The following is a 13,856-nucleotide window of genomic DNA, read 5'->3' on the forward strand; positions in this document are numbered from 1 at the left end:
TTTCCTCACAAAAGGTTTTCTCCCCAATCTTATTTCTCAAATTTATTGTACAAATATCTTGCGTGTGCACCCCCAAGATACAAGCACAATTTCATAGGATGATTGTCTCAACATGTGAGGATATTCAAATCACTTCTATGGCCAGTAGAGCTGATTGATTCGTCCTCATATGATAAACAATCACTTGTTTTAATCCCTTGATAGTTAACCTTTAAAAAACAAATCCTAGGAACTAAGATCGGCTCTGATACCACTTGTAAGTTTCCCCCCTTCCACAAATAGGGGAAACACTTAAGATAGTCCGCTAAGTCTTATCTTAGAGAAAATTTCCTACTCATCGACACCTTGACCATACAGAGATTCAAGGATACGATTCATAGGTAAGACCTAGTTCTATCCCGCAGGGGGAGCGTGGTCTTCTAAAATCAAATCACCCATAGGGTAATTGATCACATAAATTAGGCAACTACAAGACTTGATTTCTAGAGGCAACGCTTTTTTCCTCATCCATGCAAGGCACAGCCGCTGGCCTAGTCTTCTAGAATAGAGTTGCCCGAGAACCTATTTATCTAACGTAGGGCTTTCACTTAATATGTTGGAAAGCTACCCGACTAATCGGGTCCACCCGTCCGTAGGATGGTGCCATCGGGGCATTCCATCCTCCCACTTTCCACCCTACTCACGCGTCAATTTGTTTTCTAATTAATCCTACCACACTGTTTTGACATAAACAAACATGTTCCTTAATTAAGATCCTTTTCGCAAGGTTTGTTAAAACAGCCTTTTTCTACAATACAATCATACCAAAGACAAGATTTATAAAAACAAAGTTAAACATGAATCAATTTCATACAAGCCAAAGTGGCTCTCTTATTCTTTTCCTTTATACCGCCGATGATCCAGAATTCGGCCTTCCAGCCTCCACATGCTGGGCAAAACCCTACGGGACCATACACCTCATCGTCGGCCCCGCTGGCGAGGACTCAAGCCGGCCTGTCGCCCTCTCAGGCTCCATCGCTCGATCCTCCCGCCCCTCAGAGGGATGTCTGCGCACTAGGGTGGGCTAATTTACCGCACTAGCCTGGGCCCTCAGAACTAGGCAGCATCATCATCACAATCACTTGCCTCAGTCGGCAAACCTCATTCTCCCAATGGTATGAGGGATACCATGGGCCAACTCCGGGCCTTACTAACGTCTCCGCCGTCCGGCTACACAAGCACAAGAACGGGGCAGCGTCAAGGCAGGGAGAAGTTGTACCTGTACCTTAATTTAACCAAGATAACAATCCATTTACTCACTAAACCATATGACTAGGATCCATGTCACCTTTTTTAAGAAAACAATCTTTTTCACAAAGATTTTAGCATTTCAACTTGAGATTGCGATAAGACATTCTTTATTAAGGCATATGCTATTGCTTAAAAGAATACAAACTTTAAATGGTAAATCAATCAAATAGATCACTGTAACAATCAATAGAGAAGCCGGGGCCATACCTCAACCCCTAAGAATGATATATAATTGAAAAACAAAATATGTATATACCTTATAGAAATTTGTCGTTTATCGTTGCCTTTGCTCGTTATTATAACAAGAGCTTTAGAATATAGAGTCTTCTAATACCTTCTCTTACGATTGAAATCGTCCAATAATCTCCACGCTTTATCTTCTCTTACTCATACTGTGACTCTTCTCTCTTTCTAAGGTCTATGGCAAAATAGCCTTCTCTAACAGGACTACGGTCTACTATTCTTTCTCTACAAGAAAAGCTATGGAGTTTTGGTCTCTTCCTTTGAAAGACCATAGAAATCTAAGCTTCTTTTCTAAGATATTAGATAAGAATGAAGGGATATAAGCATCTCAACTCTAGGATTACCTTGAGGCTACTTGTAAGGTCCCTCCCAAGCCATGTATATATGTGTCTCTTTTTAATATAGATTTCAATAAGGAAGGAGAGTGTATTTAGACAAGAGTGAGACAATAAGGCTAGAAACATTAGAAAAGTGTTAGAATAAAAATATTAGCTCTAAAAATCCTAAAAGAAATAAGAACCATAAGAATAGTTCTATTAAGAGATAAGTATCCCCAAAAATAGAATTTCGAATTTAGGTGATAAGAGGTCATATTTAGAGTACTTTTACACATTTAGAGTCCATGCATACTAAAAATGTGAAAAAACAACGCGTTTCTAAAGATGGTGCGTTTGTGGCTATATACAGACGTTTTTGCCTATTCTGCCCGCGCTGGCTTGTAGACCAGATGCCTTCCCGTTCTTTTGACTGGTTATATAACTATATTCTGAGTTTTAATTAGAGATTAATGGTCGAAACAGTTTTCTGTTTCTGTCAGGGTCTCTACACAGAGAAAACTGTGAGAAGGCAGCAAGTAGCCTCAAGGTAATCCTAGAGTTTGAGATGCATATATCCCTTCATTCTTATCTAATATCTCAGAAAATAAGCTTAGATTGCTATGGTCTTTCGGAGGAAGAGACCTAAACTCCATAGCTTTTCTCTTAGAGAAAGAATAGTATGCTGTAGTTCTGTAAGAAGAGGCTATTTTACCATAAATCTTAGAAAGAGAGAAGAGTCACACTACGAGTAAGAGGAGATAAAGCTTGGGAATGATTGGATGATTTCTATCAAAAGACAAGGTATTAGAAGACTCTATTCTCATATGTCAAGATCTAAAGCTCTTGTTAATACGAGCAAAGACAACGATAAACGATAAATTTCTATAAGGTATATACATATTTTGTTTTTCAATTACATATTATTCATAGGGGTTGAGGTATGGCCCCGGCTTCTCTATTGATTGTTACAGTGATCTATTTGATTGATTTACCATTTAAAGTTTGTATTCTTTTAAACAACAGCGTATGCCTTAATAAAGAATGTCTTATCGCAATCTCAAGTTGAAATGCTAAAATCTGTGTGAGAAAAGGATTGTTTTCTTAAGAAGGTAACATGGATTCTAGTCCTATGGTTTAGTGAGTAAATGGATTGTTATCTTGGTTAAATTAAGGTACAGGTACAACTTCTCCCTGCCTTGACGCTGCCCCATTCTTGTGCTTGTATAGCCGAACGGTAGAGACGTTAGTAAGGCCCGGAGTTGGCCCATGGTATCCCTCATACCATTGGGAGAATGAGGTTCGCCGATTGAGGCGAGTGATTAAGATGCTGCCTAGTTCTGAGGGCCCAAGCTAGTGCGGTGAATTAGTCCACCCTAGTGCGCAGACATCCCTCTGAGGGGCGGGAGGATCGAGCGATGGAGCCTGAGAGGGCGACAGGCCGGCTTGAGTCCTCGCCAGCGGCCAACGATGAGGTGTATGGTACCGTAGGGTTTTGCCCAGCATGTGGAGGCTGGAAGGCCGAATTCTAGATCATCGGCGGTATAAAGGAAAAGAATAAGAGAGCCAGTTTGGCTTGTATAAAATTGATTCATGTTTAAACTTTATCTTTGGCATTATTGTATTGTGAAAAAGGCTGTTTTAACAAACCTTGTGAAAAGGGCCTTAATTAAGGAACATGTTTATTTATGTCAAACAGTGTGGTAGGATTAATTAGAAAACAAATTGACGCGTGAGTAGGGTGGAAAGTGGGAGGATGGAATGCCCTGATGGCACCATCCTACGGACGGGTGGACCCGATTAGTCGGGTAGCTTTCCAACAGATTAAGTGAAAGCCCTACGCTAGATAATTAGGTTCTCGAGCAATTCTATTCTAGAAGACTAGGCCAGCGGCTGTGCCTCGCATGGATGAGGAAAAAAGCGTTGCCTCTAGAAATCAAGTCTAGTAGTTGCCCAATTTATGATAAATTACCCTATGGGTGATTTGATGTTTAGAAGACCACGCTCCCCCTGCTGCGGGATAGAGCTAGGTCATACCTATGAATCGTATCCTTGAATCTCTACAGGGTCAAGGTGTCGATGAATAGGAAACTTTTCCCAAGATAAGACTTAGCGGACTATCTTAAGTATTTCCCCTATTTGTGGAAGGGGGGGAACCTTACACTACTTGCTGTCTTCTCACAGTTTTCTCTATGTAGAGACCCTGACAGAAACAGCAAACTGTTTCAGCCATAACTCTCTGATAAAAACTCAGAATATGGTCATGTAGCCAGTCAAAAGATTGGAAAGGCATTTGGTCTACAAGCCAGCGTGGGCAGAATAGGCAAAAATGTCTGTATATAGCCGCAAACATACCATCTTTAGAAACGCGTTGTTTTTCCACATTTTTAGTATGCATGGACTCTAAATGTGTAAAAGTACTCTAAATATGACCTCTTATCACCTAAAATCGAAATTCTATTTTTGGGAATACTTATCTCTTAATAGAACTATTCTTATGTTCTTATTTCTTTTAGGATTTTTGGAGCTAATATTTTTATTCTAACACTTTTCTAATGTTTCTAGCCTTATTGTCTCACTCTTTCTAATTACACTCTCTTTTCTTATTGAAATCTATATTAAAAGAGACACATACATACATGGCTTGGGAGGGACGTTACAATCTCCCCCACTTAAAAGATTCGAGATGTCCTCATCTCGCGAGCCAGGGTAGTATCTAAGTAAATCCTCCTGTCTCTTTAAAAGTAGTGTCCCCACTAGGTAAAAATCTTCTTTTATCTAAATATTATTCTTAAAGATTCGTTTATTTCATGTGCTTGGCTCGTTTTGTTGTGCCTCCAAAAGATCTTTATTATTCTAATTTCATGTATCCATATACCTCTCATATGGTATGAACCTTCGAATTTCTTATTCTATACCCCCATATAATATGGTACTTAACAAATTATCATGGAAAAACGTAAGGGAATCAATTCTTTATGCAATCTAACCTATAATAGCAATTTCATAATTTTAGTATCATCTTGGAGAATAGCTCTATTCATCATGCACATTACTTCACATGAATCTTGCACCAATCCTCTTCTATTTACTCATAAAAATACTTGTTGAATTCGGTTATCTTTAACCCTGCTATCCCTATTTCTTGACCTAATTTTTGCTTTAGCTCATGATTCCTTGTAGCCAGGGGTGGGCTTGACGTTCTTCTTGAATTAGGGGACCTCTTCCTGATTAACATGGAAGGACTCATGTCCTTCTCGAACCTTTCTATATAAAAACTTTATCATAGTCTCTGGCTATAATTATGGTTTCTGAAATAGAGGATGGTTTCACATTCTTGATGAGGTTATTCAAAGATAGATTAAGCTTCCAAATGAATCGATGGAGAAGAGTTACCTCATCCATCTCTAGAGCAAATCGGAGAAGTTTAACAAAGGTTTTGTGGTATTCTTTTAGGGTCTTTCTTTCTTAGGTTAGCTCCAAAAATTCGTTCATTTTATCCTCTCGAAATCTTGGAGGACAAAGCCTTTCACGAAGGTGTAATTTCATGGTATCTCATAACTGATTCTAGCTCCAATGGTTAGATTGACAACAATGCTTCTAACTTTCTAGCTCCAATGGTTAGATTGACAACAATGCTTCCAACTAATTTGACATTTCTTACGATTTTTAGACGCAAGCAAGGGTGAGCTTGCTTCGTTCATTTTGTATCCATTAAAAGTTCAAAACTATCAAATACTTATCATAGCGTCACATCTAAAGGCACTCTGGATTAATATATGTGAGATCTTCATTTTTTGAGAATTACACATCTGGTGTCTTGGGATTGACACATCCAAAGATTATCTCATGATTAACACATCTGAGATTATTAGTTTTGTGAAAATTACACATCTAGTATCTTTGGATTAACACATCTAAGAGCATGATCCTGTGGGAACTACACATCCGAAGTTAGACCCATGTTTATGTGAGATGGGTTCAAGATCTTGGATGATCGTCCTAGTGTAAAGCATCCAATGGATAGCATTCACACGTCAACTATTCAAACCTTAATGGAATTATAATCTTAATAATTTATAATATGCAAGTTAACGAGATATATCCTGAAAATTTCTCTAAACAAGTTTCGGTCTATCCTTCTAGTCATTCAGCCTCTCACTAGTTTCTTAATTTGATCACCCTATATTTTTCCTCACAAAAGGTTTTCTCCCCAATCTTATTTCTCAAATTTATTGTACAAATATCTTGCGTGTGCACCCCCAAGATACAAGCACAATTTCATAGGATGATTGTCTCAACATGTGAGGATATTCAAATCACTTCTATGGCCAGTAGAGATGATTGATTCGTCCTCATATGATAAACAATCACTTGTTTTAATCCCTTGATAGTTAACCTTTAAAAAACAAATCCTAGGAACTAAGATCGGCTCTGATACCACTTGTAAGTTTCCCCCCTTCCACAAATAGGGGAAACACTTAAGATAGTCCGCTAAGTCTTATCTTAGAGAAAATTTCCTACTCATCGACACCTTGACCATACAGAGATTCAAGGATACGATTCATAGGTAAGACCTAGTTCTATCCCGCAGGGGGAGCGTGGTCTTCTAAAATCAAATCACCCATAGGGTAATTGATCACATAAATTAGGCAACTACAAGACTTGATTTCTAGAGGCAACGCTTTTTTCCTCATCCATGCAAGGCACAGCCGCTGGCCTAGTCTTCTAGAATAGAGTTACCCGAGAACCTATTTATCTAACGTAGGGCTTTCACTTAATATGTTGGAAAGCTACCCGACTAATCGGGTCCACCCGTCCGCCGTAGGATGGTGCCATCGGGGCATTCCATCCTCCCACTTTCCACCCTACTCACGCGTCAATTTGTTTTCTAATTAATCCTACCACACTGTTTTGACATAAACAAACATGTTCCTTAATTAAGACCCTTTTCGCAAGGTTTGTTAAAACAGCCTTTTTCTACAATACAATCATACCAAAGACAAGATTTATAAAAACAAAGTTAAACATGAATCAATTTCATACAAGCCAAAGTGGCTCTCTTATTCTTTTCCTTTATACCGCCGATGATCCAGAATTCGGCCTTCCAGCCTCCACATGTTGGGCAAAACCCTACGGGACCATACACCTCATCGTTGGCCCCGCTGGCGAGGACTCAAGCCGGCCTGTCGCCCTCTCAGGCTCCATCGCTCGATCCTCCCGCCCCTCAGAGGGATGTCTGCGCACTAGGGTGGGCTAATTTACCGCACTAGCCTGGGCCCTCAGAACTAGGCAGCATCATCATCACAATCACTTGCCTCAGTCGGCAAACCTCATTCTCCCAATGGTATGAGGGATACCATGGGCCAACTCCGGGCCTTACTAACGTCTCCGCCGTCCGGCTACACAAGCACAAGAACGGGGCAGCGTCAAGGCAGGGAGAAGTTGTACCTGTACCTTAATTTAACCAAGATAACAATCCATTTACTCACTAAACCATATGACTAGGATCCATGTCACCTTCTTTAAGAAAACAATCTTTTTCACAAAGATTTTAGCATTTCAACTTGAGATTGCGATAAGACATTCTTTATTAAGGCATATGCTATTGCTTAAAAGAATACAAACTTTAAATGGTAAATCAATCAAATAGATCACTGTAACAATCAATAGAGAAGCCGGGGCCATACCTCAACCCCTAAGAATGATATATAATTGAAAAACAAAATATGTATATACCTTATAGAAATTTGTCGTTTATCGTTGCCTTTGCTCGTTATTATAACAAGAGCTTTAGAATATAGAGTCTTCTAATACCTTCTCTTACGATTGAAATCGTCCAATAATCTCCACGCTTTATCTTCTCTTACTCATACTGTGACTCTTCTCTCTTTCTAAGGTCTATGGCAAAATAGCCTTCTCTAACAGGACTACGGTCTACTATTCTTTCTCTACAAGAAAAGCTATGGAGTTTTGGTCTCTTCCTTTGAAAGACCATAGAAATCTAAGCTTCTTTTCTAAGATATTAGATAAGAATGAAGGGATATAAGCATCTCAACTCTAGGATTACCTTGAGGCTACTTGTAAGGTCCCTCCCAAGCCATGTATATATGTGTCTCTTTTTAATATAGATTTCAATAAGGAAGGAGAGTGTATTTAGACAAGAGTGAGACAATAAGGCTAGAAACATTAGAAAAGTGTTAGAATAAAAATATTAGCTCTAAAAATCCTAAAAGAAATAAGAACCATAAGAATAGTTCTATTAAGAGATAAGTATCCCCAAAAATAGAATTTCGAATTTAGGTGATAAGAGGTCATATTTAGAGTACTTTTACACATTTAGAGTCCATGCATACTAAAAATGTGAAAAAACAACGCGTTTCTAAAGATGGTGCGTTTGTGGCTATATACAGACGTTTTTGCCTATTCTGCCCGCGCTGGCTTGTAGACCAGATGCCTTCCCGTTCTTTTGACTGGTTATATAACTATATTCTGAGTTTTTATTAGAGAGTTATGGTCGAAACAGTTTTCTGTTTCTGTCAGGGTCTCTACACAGAGAAAACTGTGAGAAGGCAGCAAGTAGCCTCAAGGTAATCCTAGAGTTTGAGATGCATATATCCCTTCATTCTTATCTAATATCGCAGAAAATAAGCTTAGATTGCTATGGTCTTTCGGAGGAAGAGACCTAAACTCCATAGCTTTTCTTTTAGAGAAAGAATAGTATGCTGTAGTTCTGTAAGAAGAGGCTATTTTACCATAAATCTTAGAAAGAGAGAAGAGTCACACTACGAGTAAGAGGAGATAAAGCTTGGGAATGATTGGATGATTTCTATCAAAAGACAAGGTATTAGAAGACTCTATTCTCATATGTCAAGATCTAAAGCTCTTGTTAATACGAGCAAAGACAACGATAAACGATAAATTTCTATAAGGTATATACATATTTTGTTTTTCAATTACATATTATTCATAGGGGTTGAGGTATGGCCCCGGCTTCTCTATTGATTGTTACAGTGATCTATTTGATTGATTTACCATTTAAAGTTTGTATTCTTTTAAACAACAGCGTATGCCTTAATAAAGAATGTCTTATCGCAATCTCAAGTTGAAATGCTAAAATCTGTGTGAGAAAAGGATTGTTTTCTTAAGAAGGTAACATGGATTCTAGTCCTATGGTTTAGTGAGTAAATGGATTGTTATCTTGGTTAAATTAAGGTACAGGTACAACTTCTCCTTGCCTTGACGCTGCCCCATTCTTGTGCTTGTATAGCCGAACGGTAGAGACGTTAGTAAGGCCCGGAGTTGGCCCATGGTATCTCTCATACCATTGGGAGAATGAGGTTCGCCGATTGAGGCGAGTGATTAAGATGCTGCCTAGTTCTGAGGGCCCAGGCTAGTGCGGTGAATTAGTCCACCCTAGTGCGCAGACATCCCTCTGAGGGGCGGGAGGATCGAGCGATGGAGCCTGAGAGGGCGACAGGCCGGCTTGAGTCCTCGCCAGCGGCCAACGATGAGGTGTATGGTACCGTAGGGTTTTGCCCAGCATGTGGAGGCTGGAAGGCCGAATTCTAGATCATCGGCGGTATAAAGGAAAAGAATAAGAGAGCCAGTTTGGCTTGTATAAAATTGATTCATGTTTAAACTTTGTCTTTGGCATTATTGTATTGTGAAAAAGGCTGTTTTAACAAACCTTGTGAAAAGGGCCTTAATTAAGGAACATGTTTATTTATGTCAAACAGTGTGGTAGGATTAATTAGAAAACAAATTGACGCGTGAGTAGGGTGGAAAGTGGGAGGATGGAATGCCCTGATGGCACCATCCTACGGACGGGTGGACCCGATTAGTCGGGTAGCTTTCCAACATATTAAGTGAAAGCCCTACGCTAGATAATTAGGTTCTCGAGCAATTCTATTCTAGAAGACTAGGCCAGCGGCTGTGCCTCGCATGGATGAGGAAAAAAGCATTGCCTCTAGAAATCAAGTCTAGTAGTTGCCCAATTTATGATAAATTACCCTATGGGTGATTTGATGTTTAGAAGACCACGCTCCCCCTGCGGGATAGAGCTAGGTCATACCTATGAATCGTATCCTTGAATCTCTACAGGGTCAAGGTGTCGATGAATAGGAAACTTTTCCCAAGATAAGACTTAGCGGACTATCTTAAGTATTTTCCCTATTTGTGGAAGGGGGGGAACCTTACACTACTTGCTGTCTTCTCACAGTTTTCTCTATGTAGAGACCCTGACAGAAACAGTAAACTGTTTCAGCCATAACTCTCTGATAAAAACTCAGAATATGGTCATGTAACCAGTCAAAAGATTGGAAAGGCATTTGGTCTACAAGCCAGCGTGGGCAGAATAGGCAAAAATGTCTGTATATAGCCGCAAACGTACCATCTTTAGAAACGCGTTGTTTTTCCACATTTTTAGTATGCATGGACTCTAAATGTGTAAAAATACTCTAAATATGACCTCTTATCACCTAAAATCGAAATTCTATTTTTGGGGATACTTATCTCTTAATAGAACTATTCTTATGTTCTTATTTCTTTTAGGATTTTTGGAGCTAATATTTTTATTCTAACACTTTTCTAATGTTTCTAGCCTTATTGTCTCACTCTTTCTAATTACACTCTCTTTTCTTATTGAAATCTATATTAAAAGAGACACATACATACATGGCTTGGGAGGGACGTTACAATCTCCCCCACTTAAAAGATTCGAGATGTCCTCATCTCGCGAGCCAGGGTAGTATCTAAGTAAATCCTCCTGTCTCTTTAAAAGTAGTGTCCCCACTAGGTAAAAATCTTCTTTTATCTAAATATTATTCTTAAAGATTCGTTTATTTCATGTGCTTGGCTCGTTTTGTTGTGCCTCCAAAAGATCTTTATTATTCTAATTTCATGTATCCATATACCTCTCATATGGTATGAACCTTCGAATTTCTTATTCTATACCCCCATATAATATGGTACTTAACAAATTATCATGGAAAAACGTAAGGGAATCAATTCTTTATGCAATCTAACCTATGATAGCAATTTCATAATTTTAGTATCATCTTGGAGAATAGCTCTATTCATCATGCACATTACTTCACATGAATCTTGCACCAATCCTCTTCTATTTACTCATAAAAATACTTGTTAAATTCGGTTATCTTTAACCCTGCTATCCCTATTTCTTGACCTAATTTTTGCTTTAGCTCATGATTCCTTGTAGCCAGGGGTGGGCTTGACGTTCCTCTTGAATTAGGGGACCTCTTCCTGATTAACATGGAAGGACTCATGTCCTTCTCGACCCTTTCTATATAAAAACTTTATCATAGTCTCTGGCTATAATTATGGTTTCTGAAATAGAGGATGGTTTCACATTCTTGATGAGGTTATTCAAAGATAGATTAAGCTTCCAAATGAATCGATGGAGAAGAGTTACCTCATCCATCTCTAGAGCAAATCGGAGAAGTTTAACAAAGGTTTTGTGGTATTCTTTTAGGGTCTTGCTTTCTTGGGTTAGCTCCAAAAATTCGTTCATTTTATCCTCTCGAAATCTTGGAGGACAAAGCCTTTCACGAAGGTGTAATTTCATGGTATCTCATAACTGATTCTAGCTCCAATGGTTAGATTGACAACAATGCTTCTAACTTTCTAGCTCCAATGGTTAGATTGACAACAATGCTTCCAACTAATTTGGCATTTCTTACGATTTTTAGACGCAAGCAAGGGTGAGCTTGCTTCGTTCATTTTGTATCCATTAAAAGTTCAAAACTATCAAATACTTATCATAGCGTCACATCTAAAGGCACTCTGGATTAATATATGTGAGATCTTCATTTTTTGAGAATTACACATCTGGTGTCTTGGGATTGACACATCCAAAGATTATCTCATGATTAACACATCTGAGATTATTAGTTTTGTGAAAATTACACATCTAGTATCTTTGGATTAACACATCTAAGAGCATGATCCTGTGGGAACTACACATCCGAAGTTAGACCCATGTTTATGTGAGATGGGTTCAAGATCTTGGATGATCGTCCTAGTGTAAAGCATCCAATGGATAGCATTCACACGTCAACTATTCAAACCTTAATGGAATTATAATCTTAATAATTTATAATATGCAAGTTAATGAGATATATCCTGAAAATTTCTCTAAACAAGTTTCGATCTATCCTTCTAGTCATTCAGCCTCTCACTAGTTTCTTAATTTGATCACCCTATATTTTTCCTCACAAAAGGTTTTCTCCCCAATCTTATTTCTCAAATTTATTGTACAAATATCTTGCGTGTGCACCCCCAAGATACAAGCACAATTTCATAGGATGATTGTCTCAACATGTGAGGATATTCAAATCACTTCTATGGCCAGTAGAGATGATTGATTCGTCCTCATATGATAAACAATCACTTGTTTTAATCCCTTGATAGTTAACCTTTAAAAAACAAATCCTAGGAACTAAGATCGGCTCTGATACCACTTGTAAGTTTCCCCCCTTCCACAAATAGGGGAAACACTTAAGATAGTCCGCTAAGTCTTATCTTAGAGAAAATTTCCTACTCATCGACACCTTGACCATACAGAGATTCAAGGATACGATTCATAGGTAAGACCTAGTTCTATCCCGCAGGGGGAGCGTGGTCTTCTAAAATCAAATCACCCATAGGGTAATTGATCACATAAATTGGGCAACTACAAGACTTGATTTCTAGAGGCAACGCTTTTTTCCTCATCCATGCAAGGCACAGCCGCTGGCCTAGTCTTCTAGAATAGAGTTGCCCGAGAACCTATTTATCTAACGTAGGGCTTTCACTTAATATGTTGGAAAGCTACCCGACTAATCGGGTCCACCCGTCCGTAGGATGGTGCCATCGGGGCATTCCATCCTCCCACTTTCCACCCTACTCACGCGTCAATTTGTTTTCTAATTAATCCTACCACACTGTTTTGACATAAACAAACATGTTCCTTAATTAAGACCCTTTTCGCAAGGTTTGTTAAAACAGCCTTTTTCTACAATACAATCATACCAAAGACAAGATTTATAAAAACAAAGTTAAACATGAATCAATTTCATACAAGCCAAAGTGGCTCTCTTATTCTTTTCCTTTATACCGCCGATGATCTAGAATTCGGCCTTCCAGCCTCCACATGCTGGGCAAAACCCTACGGGACCATACACCTCATCGTCGGCCGCTGGCGAGGACTCAAGCCGGCCTGTCGCCCTCTCAGGCTCCATCGCTCGATCCTCTCGCCCCTCAGAGGGATGTCTGCGCACTAGAGTGGGCTAATTTACCGCACTAGCCTGGGCCCTCAGAACTAGGCAGCATCATCATCACAATCACTTGCCTCAGTCGGCAAACCTCATTCTCCCAATGGTATGAGGGATACCATGGGCCAACTCCGGGCCTTACTAACGTCTCCGCCGTCCGGCTACACAAGCACAAGAACGGGGCAGCGTCAAGGCAGGGAGAAGTTGTACCTATACCTTAATTTAACCAAGATAACAATCCATTTACTCACTAAACCATATGACTAGGATCCATGTCACCTTCTTTAAGAAAACAATCTTTTTCACAAAGATTTTAGCATTTCAACTTGAGATTGCGATAAGACATTCTTTATTAAGGCATATGCTATTGCTTAAAAGAATACAAACTTTAAATGGTAAATCAATCAAATAGATCACTGTAGCAATCAATAGAGAAGCCAGGGCCATACCTCAACCCCTAAGAATGATATATAATTGAAAAACAAAATATGTATATACCTTATAGAAATTTGTCGTTTATCGTTGCCTTTGCTCGTTATTATAACAAGAGCTTTAGAATATAGAGTCTTCTAATACCTTCTCTTACGATTGAAATCGTCCAATAATCTCCACGCTTTATCTTCTCTTACTCATACTGTGACTCTTCTCTCTTTCTAAGGTCTATGGCAAAATAGCCTTCTCTAACAGGACTACGGTCTACTATTCTTTCTCTACAAGAAAAGCTATGGAGTTTTGG

The sequence above is a fragment of the Cibotium barometz genome, chromosome 15, assembly GCF_041138505.1.
Source record: "Cibotium barometz isolate CiBa-2024 chromosome 15, ASM4113850v1, whole genome shotgun sequence".
Classification (NCBI taxonomy): domain Eukaryota; kingdom Viridiplantae; phylum Streptophyta; class Polypodiopsida; order Cyatheales; family Cibotiaceae; genus Cibotium; species Cibotium barometz.